General features: G+C 38.9%; 1 long non-coding RNA gene across 2 annotated transcripts; it reads right to left on the bottom strand.

Moving 5' to 3' along the window:
• Window positions 1–6,066: 6,066 nt before the first annotated feature.
• LOC135444245 (uncharacterized) lies at window positions 6,067–18,340 on the bottom strand. 2 transcript variants are annotated; one of them, XR_010439187.1, is made up of 4 exons: window positions 18,270–18,340; window positions 15,012–15,198; window positions 10,083–10,229; window positions 6,067–8,552 (listed from the first exon to the last, which is right to left on the bottom strand). It is a non-coding gene; the product is annotated as an uncharacterized LOC135444245 (long non-coding RNA). The 2 variants fall into 2 exon arrangements; XR_010439188.1 differs by having other exon boundaries at window positions 15,012–15,138; window positions 18,270–18,337.
• Window positions 18,341–18,735: the final 395 nt, after the last annotated feature.

Raw genomic sequence — 18,735 nt, 5'->3', positions numbered from 1 at the left:
AGTGTAAGCAAATAAATTATTGCCAGCCCTTTACACAAATCAGGTTTCCTTTAATATGTTCAAATTGCAAGCAGAATTTCCATCTTCAATGTCCTCCTCTCTTGAGTCATTTATCGTTACATTCTGTCAAGTTTTTTAACTGTACCACAGCACTTCAGTTTGTATACTTTACAGCATTTTTGTTGTTTTCTGAGGAATTTAGTTTTTCTTGTGAATGTCTCATATTTCTTCCCTTCTCTCCTTTTCTTTTTTTTTGTCTTTAACTTTTGGATGCCTTAACTTTTCTCAGCCTCTTACAGTGTAAATTATTTCAGCCACACATAGTGTATGTGAATGCAAATTGTTATAATAAGATGGGTACCGGTGTAGACATGCTCATTCTCTGAAAATAACCCATGCTTGGTAGTGCAAGAGTTAAGTCCATTTCTCTGTTTACAGCAGCATTTAAAAGTTGTATTTAAAAGAAAAAAATATTTGCAGCAAGGGATGAATTAACATTTAAAGATAATTACTTAGTTGTATTTTAGAGTAACCTTGATAATGAATAGATGCCACAATAAATTACATTTATTTTTTAAAAGAGTCAAAGTACTCTTCATAGGGTGATAATGGATGCCTTTAATGACAAGTCATATAACATGTGCATTCACAAATGAATATTCATGCTGTAAGTATGAATGTAAAGTATGCTGCTAATATTTCACTTATTCTATGAGGGAGCAAAGTAATAATGTACCACATCTACTGAATAATCAAAAAGCAAGTAGATCAGAGACAACTCAGGGGATGAAACTTTTTCAGATAAATCATTTGTTAAACAATTACAGCTAATGAGCATATTCATAAAAATCAGTCTATTCATCGATAATACATCAAGTGACTAAAAGTCTCTGTTTGATGGCTACATTATTTGCTATGAATAGTTCATCCATTTTCAACTGTAAAGCTTTAATTTTTCTTTTAAAGCATGAAAAAATATGGCTGAAATTCTCTGAAATTTGGAAAAACTGAGCTTTTTTTCCTTTTTTGTGCCAACGGGTTTCCTACTTGACTTTGAACAAATCATCTGTAGTCAGAGCCTGCTGTACTGCTTCACAATGACCAAGACATCAGCAGTATTTTGACACAATTTGTGGTTTTAAAGGAGTCCAGAGGTGTGAGATGTTCGTCTGTTGGCTGTGCAGGAAGGTAGGCTTGAGCTTGTTTCAGAGGAAATCTCTTTTTGAGCATGGCCAGTGCCAACTGCTTGCCAGTTCAGCTGTCAGACTTGCAGCATATCCCAGCCCTGCTCCCTTCTTGGAGAGCCAGCTGGCATGGGCTGGATTACAAATCAGTTGGTGTGGGTGCTCAGCAGGTTGTGGCTCTGGTGTGTGTCCTGGCCCCAAATTAACATGGTAGCATTGGTGTCTCCTTAAATCACATGTGGAAGATGCGTCCTGCTGCCTTGAACTCACTTTTCAAAGCATCTTCTTGTCCTCAGTTTCACCTGGTTTCTCTTAAGTGCCAGATGGAGAAGCCACCCTAGAGGGCCAGAGCTGAAAGCCACATCCTTCCCAGCTGCAGCGCTGCTAGCCTGTCTGCCACTTGCATTGAAACATCCCTGCAAGCCATTCCTTTGCACTGCAAATTAGTGGTGGACTGAGTGAACCTAACTTGTTTGGAGCCATGGAGCCAGTATGCATCAAAGAACAACAACAGGCAAGACTAGCAGGAGAGCCGGGCCATGTGGGGGCACACAGAACATTGGACTGAGAATCTTGGGTTGGGGAGCAGTCAAATAATTAACATATCTGCCCTAGAGAGTGGGATTCTCTCTCCTTCTGTGTGGAAATGATTGCCAGCTGGGATTATTCCCTTCTTCAGATCCTATTGTACCCTTTTTTGCAGATGTGCTGAATATTTGGTGCAGCAGGTGAATTAATGGCTGTTGATTTTGAACATCTGCAGAGCTAGCTAATAGATATCAGCCTCTGTAAGAAAGATGGGGTGTTTAGTACAGGGATGAAGTCAGGAAGTGTAAAAGGGGTGAGAGTTTTGAACCCCAAATAAGCTTATCTGACCTGGAAACAGCATACCAAGAGCACAGGTGGTTGGTGGTTGCTTGAGCCACAGTGGTTGGATACACCTTGGGTTGCAGAATACACAGTGGCCTGACACATGTTTTTGAAAGGTTCATAGCAAGGAGTTTGAACAGAATTGTTGTGGGTTTGGACCATATGACAAAATGGCAACAAGCACAATAGAAATATTTAGGAGGTCTGGGGGGGATGGACATTATAACAGAGTCCATGTGTTTGGCCTCCTAGGCATGGTATGACTTTGCAGAAATGTTTGTGGGGAAAATAACTAGAAGTGTTGAAGTGAAGGGAGCGACTCACCTTTGTTGGTCAGCATCTGACTCCAGTTTATTGATCAACCTGGCACTTTTTATAACAGTGTTAATTCACTTCATGCATATTGCAAAATCTGAGCTCCCGATAGGCTGTATAGAAAACTTCAGCTCCTCCTTTTGTTTACAATACCTGAAGTTACTTTATTGAAACCAAGATCAGTGTTCTCACCATGATATGAAAAGTTCTCAAAACCTTTATATCCGTTTCCCAGAATGGCCATCTGTTCCCGGAGCAGCCAAAGACAGAATATTGACTGTTTTTGAGGAAATGGTCTGAGAATCTTGTTGTTCATACAAAAGGTGGCTGAGAACCTAATTATTTACAGGATCAAGCCTGGGAAAGGCTGCTTTTTCCCTTAGCTGAATACCTTCATGGCCTCTTTCTTTAAGCCATGTTTGAACTAGGCTCTCCACATAGAAGCATAAAGTAAGTAAAAATGTGATAAAAATATTACTTGATTCTACTGAAAATGTCTCACACTATACTGGCTTCACACCCTTCTTTGTCAGGAAATTTATTTTACAGACAAGAGATACTGCATATTCTTTGTCTTTTCTTCACTCTGGTGTCATGTAGGAAGCTTTAGTTTAACTGTAGAAGATGCAATTTTTATAGAAGAATGATAAGATTAGTAAGGAAAAAAAAACAGAGAAAGAGCTCTAGAATATGCTGAAAAAGCATTTATCTGGCTATAGAGTGATAACTCCTCAAAGATCAGCCTTGAGACAGAACTCATTAAATATTTTTATTAATGACCTTGACACCAAAAGTGGCACTGTGCTAAATGTGATAACAAGCAGTTGTGAGGCACTGACAGTATTCAAGAAGAGTTACAATATAATTCAGGGTACACTTCAGAGTATCGCTGACAACTGGAGTGGCAAAAGTAGAGTTCAGTACTGTGGCTGGAAGTGGGTTTAGCAATGAATAACACAAATTTCATTGATGAATTTGGAACCTGTCAACTCTTAAAAATTGATGAGGCTAAAGCCACAGGAATTCTAAGTCTATTACTGGAATATATGAGACATCAGTCTGACAGGCACAGCCTTAAAAATGTATGTGAAAACTTAAGATGTAGCATCTCTAGTACAGAAAAGAAAGTATTAGTTCTAATGTCTAAGGCCATGCCTGCAATATTTTGTTCTATTCTGGGTGATTCTGTTTAATTGAGATGAATCCAGACACAAAGAGGTGGAGAACAGGAGAATTAAAATCAGTGGGTAATGGAAAACTTTAGCTGGAGGAAGGGGATTAGAAGAGCAGAATTTATTTAGTTTAGAGCATATATGATTTAGTTTAGTAAAAATAAAAAAGAGGACATTCTTGAAATTTGTAGGTAAATCAGCTAACATGGGCTGTGGAATACTGGCACAAAGGAAAGGGGCATAAACTTATTAATTGTATCTGCTTAAATTTGGTCTGGAAGTTAAAGGACATCTAAAGAAGACAATATTTGATTTTTTTTTTTTTTTTTTTGTCTGAGGTTTCTTCTGGTTTCGGAAGCAGTTTCCTACACTAAAAAACAGAATGTCATCTGGGCTGAAAGAGATTCCTTCCTTTTGTTCCTGTGGGAAGAACACTAGACCTAAAATCCTGTAGGATGCCTAGTTTGGAATTGCAGAACATCAAGATTTAGTTTGGGAAGGCAAGGACTTCTCACAAGGCTTTAGGAGGGATATTTTTTGTGAGGTGCTGGCAAAGTTAAATAGTGAAATACAGCACCTGGTATAGATGTAACAACACATGGAATGTCAGATCCTGGAAGTATGGGGAAAATTGAGACGGGGTTAAGAAATCTGGTTGTGTGGAATAAGGATGTGAATGAGCAACCTGAAAAAAAGAAAAGAAATAAAGAACAAGAGGGGGGAAAGAAACGGGGACCAAGAGAGAATAAACTATGGCCAGTGTAGATCAGCTCTCCTCAGAGCCCAGAAAAGAACCAGTGGTTCCTGAATCCTGCCATTCTTCTGTTGATGCAAAATATCCATGAAACCTCATGTTGCTTTTTGCTGGACTGCAGGTCTGTGTCTAATACTCCCTTTAACCCAGAGATCTGGGCAGCAGCCCTCATTATCCTGTCCCAAGTGGTGACCACAGCTGTTACCACAATGCTTATATTTAAAAAGATTTATCTGGCTGATACAAAATCCCAACAAAAGCTAACAGGAGACTCACATTAGAAATTGGCACTAGAACACCTGTAGTGGCCCAGGGAATAGTTATTTCTGTTGCTCTAAATTCAGGAACCTCTGGAAAAATCCTGGAGTCTGGGAAAAATCAGATATAAGAAAAATAACTATCAGTTAATTTTGGTTTAAATGAAATGTGGAAAATATCACTATATTCTTAATTGTAATTATGTTAGTTTAGGATATTTTCTACAAGACTAAGAGGGCTTGACATTTCTGTTAGTATTTTGTTTTCAAAGAAAAAACTCCACTAAAATTATCTAGGTTTTATTTGCACTATTTAATATTTAGATTTCTTGAGCCCTACATTATGTCCTTAGTTTGGGGCTCCAAAACCAATTTCAATTAAAACCTGCACAATTTTCCTGTGGCAATTAAAGTTCTATAGGTGACCCAAAAGTCTGAAGTCTGGCAAGGAATAAGGTCACCTGCAACTTAGTTCAGGATTGTGTACAAACCTGCTGCAACACAAAATGTCCAAGATTCAATATAAAAATGAGATAATTGGAGAGACAAAAATATGTTGTAAAAAATTCTGAACATTCAGTTTTTACTACATTTTTATTCACTGCTTTAGAAAAAAATTTGAGATGTGTAAGGAAGTTGGGTTTTGTCGCCACAGGGAAGACAATATCAGAAGGTTGGTAAATCTTCCTAAATTTCAGCATGACTAGAAATAGCCACAGGAGAATTACTGAATATCTCCAGTAAAATGACAGTTTATCATATGCCATCATCTACCTTCCTTATATTTTCTGTCCTGTAAAGAAACACAGAGGTTTTAGACAGGTAAAACTGATGAGATGGCCCTTTGTCCATGGGCACTTCACCCAGCAAGGCAATTTGCTGTTAGAGGGCAGAAAGAAATTACCATTTTTGAGATCTAAAGGAATTCTAGCATTTGTGTTCAGGCAGACCAGGTTCTGATATTAAGAATCAACTTTATGTATTAATTTTCCTTTGAAGTTACTTAATCCCTTTTATAATGTGACTAGGACTTGACATCTTGCATAGAGGGTGTATTTAAAAATAATTTTATTTTACTTCTATTTCTATCTTTGCACTGTTGCCTTCCTTTTTAATAATCTTCACATACTTATGTGAGATGGTTTTAATTTTTCTAAATGATTACCTGAAGCAGAATGAGAATATCTAGTTGCCATAGGTATCCACATTACCTTTCTGTGATTAGAGAAACATTATGGGTGTCCCTGTTTTACATAAAAAAGGGCCTATCTGTTATCCTTTTTTTCTTCAAACTTATCTTTATGGAGAGAGACACTATTTTGATACTGCTGAACACAGAGACCACACTGTACACTTGTATTTCTCCTGGACACCTGCTCTCATGCAGTCTTGCTAGAATGGCTTTTTCAGCCTTTGATTAAAGCAAAGTAAAACTCAAAGGATCAAAGGGTGGATCAAAACCATTGCTGCTTTTATGCACACTAAACGGAGAGACAGCAGACATCTGACATCGGGGTTAGCACAGAAAGGAATAAAGTGTGCTTGCAAGTGTGGTACTAAAGGGTCACAGAATGCCATAGGGGGCCCAGGGTAGTGTTATTCCTGAAGATTGTTACCAAAGGTGGGATACCTGTGATATCCTGTGAGCAGCACAAACATAACTAGAGGCAAAATCCTGCAGATATGTCAATGAATTTATTACATAAGGTCTTAAATATAGAGAGGAGGGAAGAGACAGGGTTAGGAAACCAAATAGGCATCTATTCTGCTTTTCTTTTGGAATTATATTTTCATGCTTCATGTTGAAAATAAGTGTAGGAAATAGAGGTGTAATGGCATAGCAAGTAGACATGCCCATGTGAGCTCTGGTTCAGGACATGCAGGTAATAGTAACAATGTACTGTAAAAGGGTTGCTCTGTGGCTCGGCAAACTGATTATAAACCTCTCACAAAACTTAGACTTGCACTTTGCTTGCTAGCCTGTATCTTCTTTAGTGTGGCCTGTGCCAAACAGATAGGATCTGTTCAGTTGCCTTCAGCCTGAAAGCTGAATGAGAAATTGAAGAAGCTTTTTTTGAAGTAGCTTTCCCTGCTCTGCCGTGTCTTGCTCTGAGTATTTATGCACTAATCCATGTGGCTTGGAAACACTGTATAATACAGAGTTGCTTGGGTTCCTCTCTCTATTTTGTTTCTTTATGGCTACAATATTCAGTGGTTTAAGATCAGGACATTAATTGTGTCATTGACACCAAGAGGCAAGACTAGTTCCTAAAATTTCTTATTCCTGGCACTAGACTGTGCTGCTTTCAACCACATCTTCCTTCTACAGCGAGATGATTAAAAAGTAAAGATACCCCTTCTGTATTTAGGTCATAAGATTCAGCATAAGTATTTACAGATAGTGCCAAAGGCTCAGAAAATTGGATGGGAAGGGCATCTGGGGAATTGTCTTCTGCACACTGTCTGTGGCTCTGGTGCTTAGTGATTTGCTACAGCCATGATTCCTATTTTCCCTGTTTCTAGTTGTGCATGGTAATTTGGGGTGAAAAACCACCATGCCAGTACTGTTCCCAAGAAAGGCCTGGGAGAACTGATCACCTCTGAAAGAGGCAGTGAGCCCTCTTCCCTGGTGCATTCCATTGCTTGCTGCACAAAATTCTACTTATGCAATGTTAAAAAACAATAACAGAAAAAGCATATAAAAATTTCTGTGTATCTGATGACTGATCAGAAGAAAAATGTATGTCCTAACAAGGTAATTATTGGCAAAAAACTTCAATTCTAGCAATGTTTATTCCTCAGTTTAAAAAAAATCTGATGTTCAGCTCAACAGGTGCCAATATCTATGTAGTATTTAGACTTATCAGTTGGTGAAATCCAGTAAAAAAAGAAAGCATTATAGAGACAACAGCAACAATCGTGTTTTGTGTTATCATCCCTGCTGCCTAATTTTTCAACAGTGAAGGCTTTAACAAAGCCTTTCAAAAAATTAATTAATACTTCTATTCTGCACATAGATAGAATGAGTTTGGGAAAATTAAAACCTGTGAGTGTCCAACTGTTTAAAGAATTATTAATGAAAAGAATGGGATGGAATAGGTAGTCATGTCAAGGGAATACCCTTATCACTACCGCTCTTTTTGTAATCACATGTGGTATGGAAATGCAATTAGCCATTGTGAAGTTCTGGGGTTTTTTTGGTCAAAATTATTCTTGTTTTCCAAGAAAATAATACACATGAACCCTATTCTTAGAGTCAAAATATAAATTTCAGTGCAGTGGAGGACCTTTGAGGATAGTGCTATTGAACGAGTATTTTTACTTCCATTTCTTTTTAATGGTCTCATTTTCTTGCTTTTAATATTGATCTACATTTTTATGTTTTTTAACTTGAACCTAATTTCCTAATATTATATGAGAAAAAAATTTTAACTCTAATAACTTTAGAAATGTTGGGGCCTGTATTATGTCAGAGATCAGACTACAAATTTAGAAGAGATGACTTGGCTTTTTTCTGGAATAAACAGGGATGTGTTAAATAAACAGAGCATCACATGCATCCGGCTGTTTAGCACAGTGATGTTGTAAAAAGACAAAAACCTTCAATAACTCAGCTGCTTTCAATGCTTCTTATTCATATGAGCACACTCTTTAGTGCATGCCATGAACCATAAAAACCTGGAGACAGTAAGATTAATATACCTAGGGAAAGTAAGCATTAACAAAATGTTTTATATATAAATTGCAGATTCACATGCATTCATTCTGCAATACACCTCGCCAGATACCCACTGGAGTAGGACAGACTCCCAGTATGGCCATCAGTAAAATGCCATCAGGGGCTGTTTTTTAGCAGTCAGGGATCTGTTTCACTGTTCATCCAGCACACATGGCCAGGTCTGACTGGAGGAAGCAGCAGTAATTCAGGAAGTTAGTGACAGAGATGGAAGGACTCTCTCCATCCTCCTTCAGTATTTAGAGAATCTCCTCTTGAAAAGTCCTGAACAGAAGCAGAGCAAGGAGTGACCAGTGTGCTCACAGACACACATTTTATAGAATCCAACTTCATCTGCAAGGGCTGAATCCTAAGCATCTGCCTCAAGACATGCCTCAGAATTTGAAAGCCTTAACAGCATTTAGCTTGACCCTTGGCTGGCTAAAAGACATACTTGAGAAAAAAAACTTAATCTCATTTCCATCTATGCCATCTAAGAAACAAATTCACGAAATTTCTGCTGTTTTAGACTTGAAAACAGCTTTTCAGTCCTAAAACAGTCCACAGAACAGAGAGCAGATATTTTAAAACATGAGGCTCCCTACGAAATTGAACCTTTTTTTCAGTGTAGCTAGTAAACTGTTGGATGCTGTGTTTATAAACTAAATTACTGAGGTTCATGCAAGTAACTTAGTAACTTAAAGAGCTGATTTAATGAATTTATGAATGAATGCATATAAAAGCAGTGGTGTATCTTGGTAAATTCAGCTCAACACTTAAAGTCTATTTTTGTTAGGCTAAATGCTTTTGAGAAAACCACATGACAAGCCAGTCTTGGGTTAGTCATTTTCAGCTGAAGAACCCTGCACCTTGGCAAGACCACGGTTCTCTAAGGTAAAAGGAGAAAGGAAATCATTTTCTATAAGAAAAAAGAAATACTGATCCCAAGTGAGTCAGATAGTACCAGTGTAGTTGCAGCACCATGAATTATTTCCCAGTTTCAGCCGTCCACACTAAGTAGCAGTGTCCTGTGTTCATGCAGTACAGTTGCCATGTTCAACTCATTCTCTGATAAACTGTATTGTCACATCTCTGTGGAAAGCCTTAAGGAGTGTGTCATGAGTCTGAGCAGAGTCTGAAGCAGAGTCTGAAGACTCTTCCAGCTGTCACTTCCAAGAAGGTAATGATTCATTCCCAAATAATTCAAAAGAGGTGACCTCTCATTTATTTTTTAATCATAAATTCTGCCACAATTTTAATTTAAGTTGTGCTCTAGGCCAGAGTTTACAAAGTTCTATCTTAGTTTGATAGGAGTTTAGCAAAGAGCTTCTTAAGACTGCTGGAGCAGTGCTTGGTTTTGGATCAGAGTCTAATTTGTTACTGAGTCCCAGGTGACTAAGGGTGTCCAATTCTGTCTTGCATATTTAGATTTTACCCACTAGCTTTAATTTTTGCAAAAATTGAAAAAGTAGCAGACAGACAGCCCAGGCATGCTGGCATACTTGGGTTGTGTCTCACAAAATCTGGAATGATGCTTTTAACCACATGAAGCTATTTTTCTGACCATCTATCTTTCTACAGAAGGACATAGCACACATTTCAGGAGGACAATGTGCTGCAGTTCATTGCTGAAGTGGAAATAACCCTGGAAGTTCAACAACTAATTTAGCTTGCTACTAGTTAGGAGTAATATAAAGTTCTTGACCCCATTTTTTTAGTAATTGATGTAGCATCAACAAGGTGTTTGGGCAAAATGATGGCCTACTGGATAAAACACATAAATGACAGATGTTACTTAGATACATCATCTTTTACCTGGGCAAGACAAGCTGTTAGATGAGCGACGTTCCATGCTGAGGTTTTGCACTGTGCTGGGCATGAGGGGCAGCTCTGAGCTCCACACAGCAATGCAGTATGAACAGCAGCAGTAATACACTTCCTTTTGGCATTATAACTTCAGGTCTAGAATGTGAAAAAGTCCAGTTATTTTCCAAGTCTGATCCTAAAGCAGAGCATCAAGCAAGACTTTCAAAAGTCCCAGTAAACTTAAGCCAATAGCAAGCATAGCTAAAAAAAAATCTCATTCCTTATTTATATATTTATAGGTTCTCATGCCTTATGTATAAAGTAAAAGTCACTTTAAGTATAAGAAATCACACTCAGCATTAGTGAAATACAGAACCAACACACTGGTAACATACCTTCAAAGTAAACTCTAATATGTATAGAAGTTTCAGGATAAGCATCAGAGCAGGGATGAGCTTTGCTTCACTCTGAAAAGTCATCCCTCTAATGGCTGTGTCTCTGAATCAGATATTTTAATCCTCTTAGAAGACTTAAAATGATCCACTCAGAGAGTTAGTTTGCCATTTCTATATTTAACTAACAGCAAAACTTTGACAGGAAATTAATTTTGTTCACAAAATTCTGATCATGATGTCTCTCTTGACGAGAGAAATTTGTCCATACTGGCAACAAGGAAAGAAGACTTCTAAAGTTTAGGTTAAGATCTTTGAAGCTGGGTGATGGATTTCCCTACCTTTGAAAATTCCAAGGGATTTTATATGTATGTAGGACAACAAAACATAAACCTGCATGGACTGCTCATTCAGATATGCTTGACAGAGCAGGCTCCTACTTTTATAAACTTTTTAATTTCACTGGTATTAAAATTCAGTAATAAATATTGAATAATTACTCTGGCAGCCAATTCCATGATCATCTCACTTTGGTCCCAGAGTCAAGTGATAGTTACTAGATACAAGTAGTGCTATCTTGCTCCAACTCACTGGATTTTCCTCAAGTACCTGCCTGTGCACCTCTTGTCATGTCCACTTTGCTTGTGAACATTTACATGGGCATTTTTTTCTTTTGCCAGAATAAATACATGGCAAGTAGGACAGATTCAACCTGCAATTAACAGGCAGCCCTGCAGTTGAAATTCTTCTTCAGTCACTGGTGCAATAGACCAACATTCTTTAGAAACTTTTTCCTGATTATACTGTCACCATGCAGAATTTACTACCACTTAAAATAGCAGTGAATGCCAGACTTCTGACCTACAAACCAGGACAGCGGTCCTTTGATTTTCCACCATTGATACAGTAATGTCATACTGTTATTTTTAAACACTTGGAATGTACCATGCCACCCAATCTGGTATTAGCAAATCTTGCCCAGGAGATTTCTTCTGCTGCCCCAGTGGAGCAGTTCATGCTGCTTTTCCTGTCTGTAGGTCAGCACTAGCATTTGAGATACAATCAGGAAAAATGAGGTTTTATTTTAAAATGTGCTTGGTTTCTAAATTTTTTTTAAAGTGATCATGAATGATGATTAGAAATAGCAGGTGTCTTTATGAAGATGAAGACATATATGAAAGAAATAAGGTCAATTAGGCTGAAATGAAACCAATTTTCCTCTGTTTGAGATAGTACCATGTTATCAATGGAAACAGTATTGCAGTCAAAGAAAACCTGTAACTTTTTTATGTCCCTCACTGAAGCCTGAAGATACTGCAGAGATTTTACATATCAGTCTTTGAAAATAAAGTGCATGATCATTCAAATACAGTCCCATGATGCAGTCACATAATTTGACTTAAATACTTACACAATTTCTGACTACTGACTCACAACCAGATCTGGTTAAGCTAATTTTTAGTGACTTTACCCACAGAATTATAATACACAGCCCCACTTATCCTTCCATTAAAGTCAAATAACCCCAACACCTAAAACTAATGTATGTCTGCTAGAGCTAATGCTACGCCTGTTTAGTAAGCCTGACATCAGCCTTGGCTCTGGCACGAGCAGCACACTCAGCTTGGTTTCCTAAAGTGGCATCCTCAGACACACTGAGTCATCTCTGAACCTGTAGGTGAAGATGATAGTGATGACAGTGCTCCTGGAAACATTTCTAACTTCCCACTCAGTGAACAAAGCTCCCTGTTTTGTTTGGCAAGCACTGAGTGAGGTTACACTGAACCTTAGGGGAAGAAGGCTCTGAAGGACTGACGTCTTCAGCAAAGATGTGAGCTTTTCTTGCCATCTCAGAGGGGTTTCAAAGCAACTCTGCTTTCTGGCCTTAAGTGACAGAATGACTCTCACTTGTTCAATGAGAAGTTAGTGCTACTGCTGAAGGAACTGCTGCTGTTTTTACTAATTTATGCTCATGTTGGCGAGTATAGCAATCCTGTGCAGTGGCTTTTTCTACAGCAGCAGTAGTTCCTGTCCTCCTGTCTTGAATTTCTGGTGATGCTTCTGCCTGCTGGGCTCTCTAGAGGCTGGCTCTCTAATGCAGCAGTCCCAGCAGCAGCAGTTCCAGTTCTGTGCTTCAAGGCATTCTTGCCAGCAATATCATGGATCTACTTGTCTCCCTACAGACAAAAAATACTACAGTTTGAAAATCACCATTGTAGGTTTTAATACTGAACTCATGCCACTTGCAAACAAGGGATTTCTAAGTGAATCACTGAAACATGGTAAAACCTCAAGGGACTGGATAAATCCATGCAGGAACAACAACAACAAAAAAATCCCATACTCTGTCATTTTTCAGTCTGTACAGTTTTTGTGACATGGCATAATTCTTTAAAAATGTTTCCCTATTTTTGTAAAGACAGACCAGTCACAGCTCCCACAGGTTTTTCTTGTAACAGAGCTCCCCAATGAGAATTTTGGAGTATGCATCTCTCACATTAGCTTCACCTCAGCTATGTGTGACTCAGTTGTGAATCTTAAAGGATCAAGTCTCTTTTTAAACATCTTTCCAATCAAACAATTGAGGTGTATGAAAAATGCTGCAGAATTGATGTTTAGGTCATGCATGGCTCTACCATGTCAGTAGTTTCAGTACCCATCAGTGCATTGACAATGGTTATCCAAATAAATTGATATAGAGATGTGCTCTGCTTGCTGAGACACTGAACAAAGTATTTGAGCCTGCGCCTCCTGTCTCTAACGCAGGAAGCTTCTCACACTTAGTCCTATATTTAGTGCAGATGGAGGATTTACACGGAACACTCACAGTAAACAGACTTATATAGCAGCAATAATCAGGGTTCCCAAAGTGAGTGTTGGTACTTAATGTTCCATGTGAACTGCAGAAATGTAGGTTACTCCAGAGAGAGTATTCTCTGATGTTATCCACTATTTGCAGAAACCCAATGGATGAAAGAACTTCCACTTCACAAAAAAAAAAAAAAAAAAAAAAAGGAGTGGAGGACGTTGTGCTTAGACTCCCTTGAGAAAATATGACATGGGTATAAAATCTCTCACTGCTTGTGCTTTACCCACAGGCCTTAATTAGGTCTGATGAAGGTTAATGACTACAAAGAGGTAAATCTTAAAGTTTTCAACAGCTAGATTTTATCTGAACAAGCACCTTTTACTTCAGAGGCCAATTACTCTGTTCTCATCAATAGAGCTTAATTAGGTGACCTGCTCCCAGGGCAAGCAGCCTGGTCACCCCTCTGCTCAGCTTTGAAAGGGCTGTCTTCCAGGAGGCATCAGGAAATCCCTAACTCATATCTGCCGCTTTATAGTTCTCAGAAGAAGGATTTCACTGCATGGCTGTGTCTGGTGAGTGAGTTCTCTCATACCCCTAGAAGATTTTAAGCATATTATTTAGATGGCAAGGGCTGCTGTGTCCCTCTGCACCAGAGAGATTAAATGAACTGGTTTTTTTTTTTTTCCTTTGTACAAGAAGCTTTGTCTTGGAGCATTTTCAGGAGTGTTTTCTTTTTCCAATCAAATTACTTCTATAATGTCTGTTTAAAGTAATTGCTTTCCCTTGCATATATACTGCAGAATGCCAGAAATCAACTGGTGAGAGTGGCCTCCCTTCTGGATATTTAGCACTTTCATCCATAAAACACCTCACACATAAAAGCTATTCCTCAAAATGTTCTTGGAGGTAAAGCATTAGAGCTAGGTAAAAAACTCACTACCAACATTTTAAAAAATTAGACTCCATTTCGCCTGTAAACTATTGCTAAGTCACTTCAATGTTTGTTGTTTTCCTTCCAGTCCCCATCTCTCCACTGCACTGTTTCCATGACATGTGGAAGTGGGATTTCTCGTGCTCTTCCTTAGGACATGTGGCACTCTATGATCCCTTGACCACATGCAGAAATTTCATACATCAGAAATGGATACTGCTAGTGGTTCTTGTTAAAGTTCTTCAGGAAAACGGCATCATCTTAAAGCATACAGCTTGGAGGATAAGTTAATGAATTGCAGGATGTTCAGGGAGGGACTTCCCACTTCCCCCTCCCAGAAACCACCCTGCTCATGGCCACCCATTCCCACCTTTCCTTCTGGGCTGGCTCTGGTGATTGCCAGGCCTGTCTGTGAGCTGCCATGGACCTGCCTGGGTGCAGAAAGCAAAAGCAGAGAAGAACTCTGGCTGGCTGAGTGCTGCGTGAGCAGGTTAAAGTGACTCATGGAAAAGAGGGAAGGGTGCCAGAGCTGGCACAAGGGGGAATGGTTGATCTGGGCAGTCAGGAGAGAGGCCAGGGAGTAGGGAAAGCAGGGCCAATAGTGGACAAGAAGACAATGCCTCTTCTGAACGTGTCTCCCAGTCAGTTCTTTATGGTGATGAGGAAAAATACACTTTTCAGTTGCTTCCTTTGCACTGATGGGGGTGAACGGTCTTAGTGTTGAAAGGAATCATGGATAAATAGGGAAATATAGTAAGAATATATAAAAGAATTTTTTTATAATATTTTACCAACAGATCTCTTACCTCCTTTGCAAGAAGCAGGAAACTGTGTATTGTACTTTCTCATTTATTTGAGGAATCTTTGTCATCTGCTATTTTCCACGACCAGTCAATGCCCTCAAGGCTTTGCATTGCACCAACTCTGGCAGTCCTGAGACACAAAATTCATGAATGCAAGACAGATGGGAAAATCCAGAGCTGAAGAAAGAAGCTGAAAAAGAAAGTAGTGAAGTGGATAATTTCCCAACAGCTCCTCATCATGTTGTGGATATAATTGAAAATCCAAAATGTGGTTATGCATAATGTGAGGCCACATAGCTATCATCTATTGCTCTCTTTAGGCTTTTGCATGAAATTTTATTTACTTTTCTAGCTTATCAGCATAAATGCATGCAGAAAATAATTTTGTAAATCCTCAAGCAATTGCATGACAGTAAAAGTACTCAGTTAATTATATATTACTGGAAATATGTTGCTCTGGATTGATTGCCCTGTTTTGGAAAGCACTTGTACATGAAATATTTGATGAAGAATAACAATAGGAAGCAGGAAATCCAAAACCCAAGAGAAGAAATAAATCTGAAGGAAATAGAGTAAGGCAAATAAAAAGAAAAAATAAAAGAGCTTTTGTCTAGGATAGGAAAAAGCAATGATTATTGTTAGCCAGTTGACTCAGATGAGGTTGTTGAGGATTTTGATTCAGAAGGTTGCTTAAACATGTCCCTGTGCATCTCAATAATTCCACTGGGACTACTTATATATTAAATTTAAGCATGTATTTAAAATGCTTGCCTTCTGAAAGATATAGTACATAAAGACTGAGTAACACCTCTTGGTGTGATGCTAAAACAGCCACATGTTCTGTGCCAGATGCAATTCTTAGAATTGCAGCATCTGGTCACATGTATATGTTCTGGTTTTTGTCTGCATTAGCAACATCTGCAAGTTTTGCTCCTTTTAGCTGGGAGTGAATCCAGTGCTCTATTTTGGGAATTACTCTGCTGCCAGAACACCCCTAGCAAACTACCTCCATTCATAACAGGAGAGTTCATAATCTGTTCTTCTAAACTTTTTCTTAATTATAAAGAGCTTAAAACTGTGAATGGTACTATTAATTCATTGAATCTCACTATTTTTTAGCTAATTACTAACATTATTTCTATTTTGGGGGGGTATATTTTCATCTTTGGAATTCAATCAGATTTTCTCCTATAAAGCCAAGTTTCATCATTATTCTGTGCTAAAGGCTGAATTTTAAAGCATGCCAATACAGCTGGCATGACATTGGCCTTCCTAATTCAAGGACGCAAAGGATTACCCTGAACGATAAGCAGAAAAAAATCACATTTGTTCTATTAATCAAGGTTTTGGTAGGTTTTTTTGTCAAGTATGATTCATACTTGCCTCACAGCAAGGTCTCAGGGCAACTTGGTGTTTCCTGGAAGCCCTTTGGTTAGTAAGAGCTGAGCACTGAACCATGCAGTTTGTCACCTGCCACACTATTTACAGAGCCAATGGATGGGAACAACATAGTGTAGAGCAGAAACTGTCAATAATTCACACTCAGTGACTGCTGATATATAAGGTGTTGGCAGGAAAACTTCAGCAACTCCCATCATTTCAGCTCATAAGCAGTAACAGATTCTCTTTCTTGCAGCTCTTGAATCCTCCACAAATTTTTTTCTCCAACTACACATAAATTTTTTTTAAAAAAAATAAATATAAATAAGAAGAAACTTTTGGAAACCAGGAAGTACTGTGTTCCCTATAAACCCTGGAATTGTAATAGTTGGTGTGGCAAGAATGATGGAGCTCCTGCCTTCAGGAATAGAATTTAACAAGCTGTTCCTTGGACAGAGTAAACAAAAAACCTGGATTTCAACATATCTTTCTTCCACTGTTTCACTTTCTTAGCTCTTTGTGTCTCTGATTACCCAAGAAAAGTAAGACTGTCATTTTATTTGTCTTCTTTCCCAGTGAGAACTAACAGCCCTTTGTCTCCTCACTTTGTTTTCACCAAACTCAGAGAATCTTTCTCAAATGTGACTGAAATTCAGCAATGGATTAGAAATCAGCTTGTACCTACATGTGCAGAATGAGTGATGAAACAAGCTTCGTTTCAGTGGGAGATCAAGCTAAAATCATCCCACTCAGTGAGATATTTCTGAAATTTTACTCTAGAAACTAAGGCAGTTCTGTCTGCCTCAGAGAAAATGTCCACAATCAAAAGCAAACAGAAAACATCAACTAAGGCAACTCTTTATTTCATTAACTCAGTATGATGGGTATGAAAATTAGGGGTGAGAGGACACATTGCCACCTCACAGCACACAGAGTTTGTGCCTAAATGAGTAAGCATGACTGAGCACAGCTGAGGGCAGTAGGCCCCATCATCTAGGGTTGCCTACAGGGGATATCTCATACTCCATATGAGACCCAGAGTACGAGTGCTGGGATTGTTTGAGGCTCTGTAAAAGACCACAAGTCTTGCTCAATGTCATCCTCATTTTCTGACAGTCTTAGTTTAATAATGAATTTTAGACAGGGCTTGAATGAAAGATGCTTTATAATATCCTGCCAAGTGCTGAGTGACTCCACTGAAGGTTTCCTCATATCTTTGGTGACAGATCCCTGGCTATGTAAAAATCTTTCTTGATTAGTGAAGTCAGCTGCTGTTGGGATGATTTGGGTGGATTTATTTCCTCTTTTAAATTCAAATTACCTTCAAATAAGTTTTCAAGGCACTGCCTATAGATTAAAGGATAGGAGGAATGTGACACAGAATATTTCAGTAGAAGATTTTCCTCAGAAAACTAATCACTTGGGATTCTAGTTCTGTTAAATGAGTTACCCTAACAGGCTCAGAAGTTTTAGCTGCAGTATATCTCTGACCCAAAAAGTTACTGAACACATTCAACATTCCATAGAGGGCAGCTCAAAAATGGCATCCTGTGCCTCATAAGGAGCATTTGGGATGTTGGAAGTCACATCTTTTGTACTCTCATGCCTTATCCATGGTTCAGCTTTCCTTCTGCCCCATCCAGGAAGCCTTTTCTCATTAAGACTTGGGCAGCAGGACTTGGGAGGTCTCATAGCAGGTTAGTGAGGCTGACTGCCCATCAGCAGCTCTGAGTCCCTCACTCCCAGGCCCCTGCTGGGATGGGCAACTAAGTAGGTGGGCTGAGGGGATGGCTGAAACCAAGAAAGATCCTTGGCAGTTGTAAGGAAACTGTGATGGCAGAGGAGCTACACTGTTTTCATTTTTTTGCAAAAGTTCCTTACCTTCTTGGTGAGTTCTCACGGACACCTCCTCACAGCACTGACTCCTTATGCACTGCACAGCCAACAAACCCCAACTCTCTCCTCACCCACTCTTTTATGGCACTCCTCCTCATTGGACACAGCTGTGGCCTGTTAAGGGCAAGCCAGCTCCTAATCTTTGGTAATTAGTACAGCTGCAACTCCTCAGGGGTGAGATTGCCTTCTGCACTATCTTTATTTTCTTACATTCTATCCCCCCACAATACACATGTGCCACAGTGGCAAAGAAATTAAAGGAGAGCTTGGCAACTGGAGACCTGACAGTGAGAAGATCAGGAAGAGGAACAGCAGAGGTTCTCTGCAAGCACCTGAAAAGGAGAAAGCAGGTTTAGAGATTCACTTTTTCAAGGACCTGTATATGTGAGTCACATGCTCATTTTGATTTTACATCTTTTGGAAATTCAGAGCTGTGAATGAATTGTTATAT

The sequence above is a fragment of the Zonotrichia leucophrys genome, chromosome 2 (genome assembly GCF_028769735.1).
Source record: "Zonotrichia leucophrys gambelii isolate GWCS_2022_RI chromosome 2, RI_Zleu_2.0, whole genome shotgun sequence".
NCBI classification, from domain to species: Eukaryota; Metazoa; Chordata; class Aves; order Passeriformes; family Passerellidae; genus Zonotrichia; species Zonotrichia leucophrys.
This window is presented reverse-complemented; position numbering and strand designations above follow the sequence as displayed.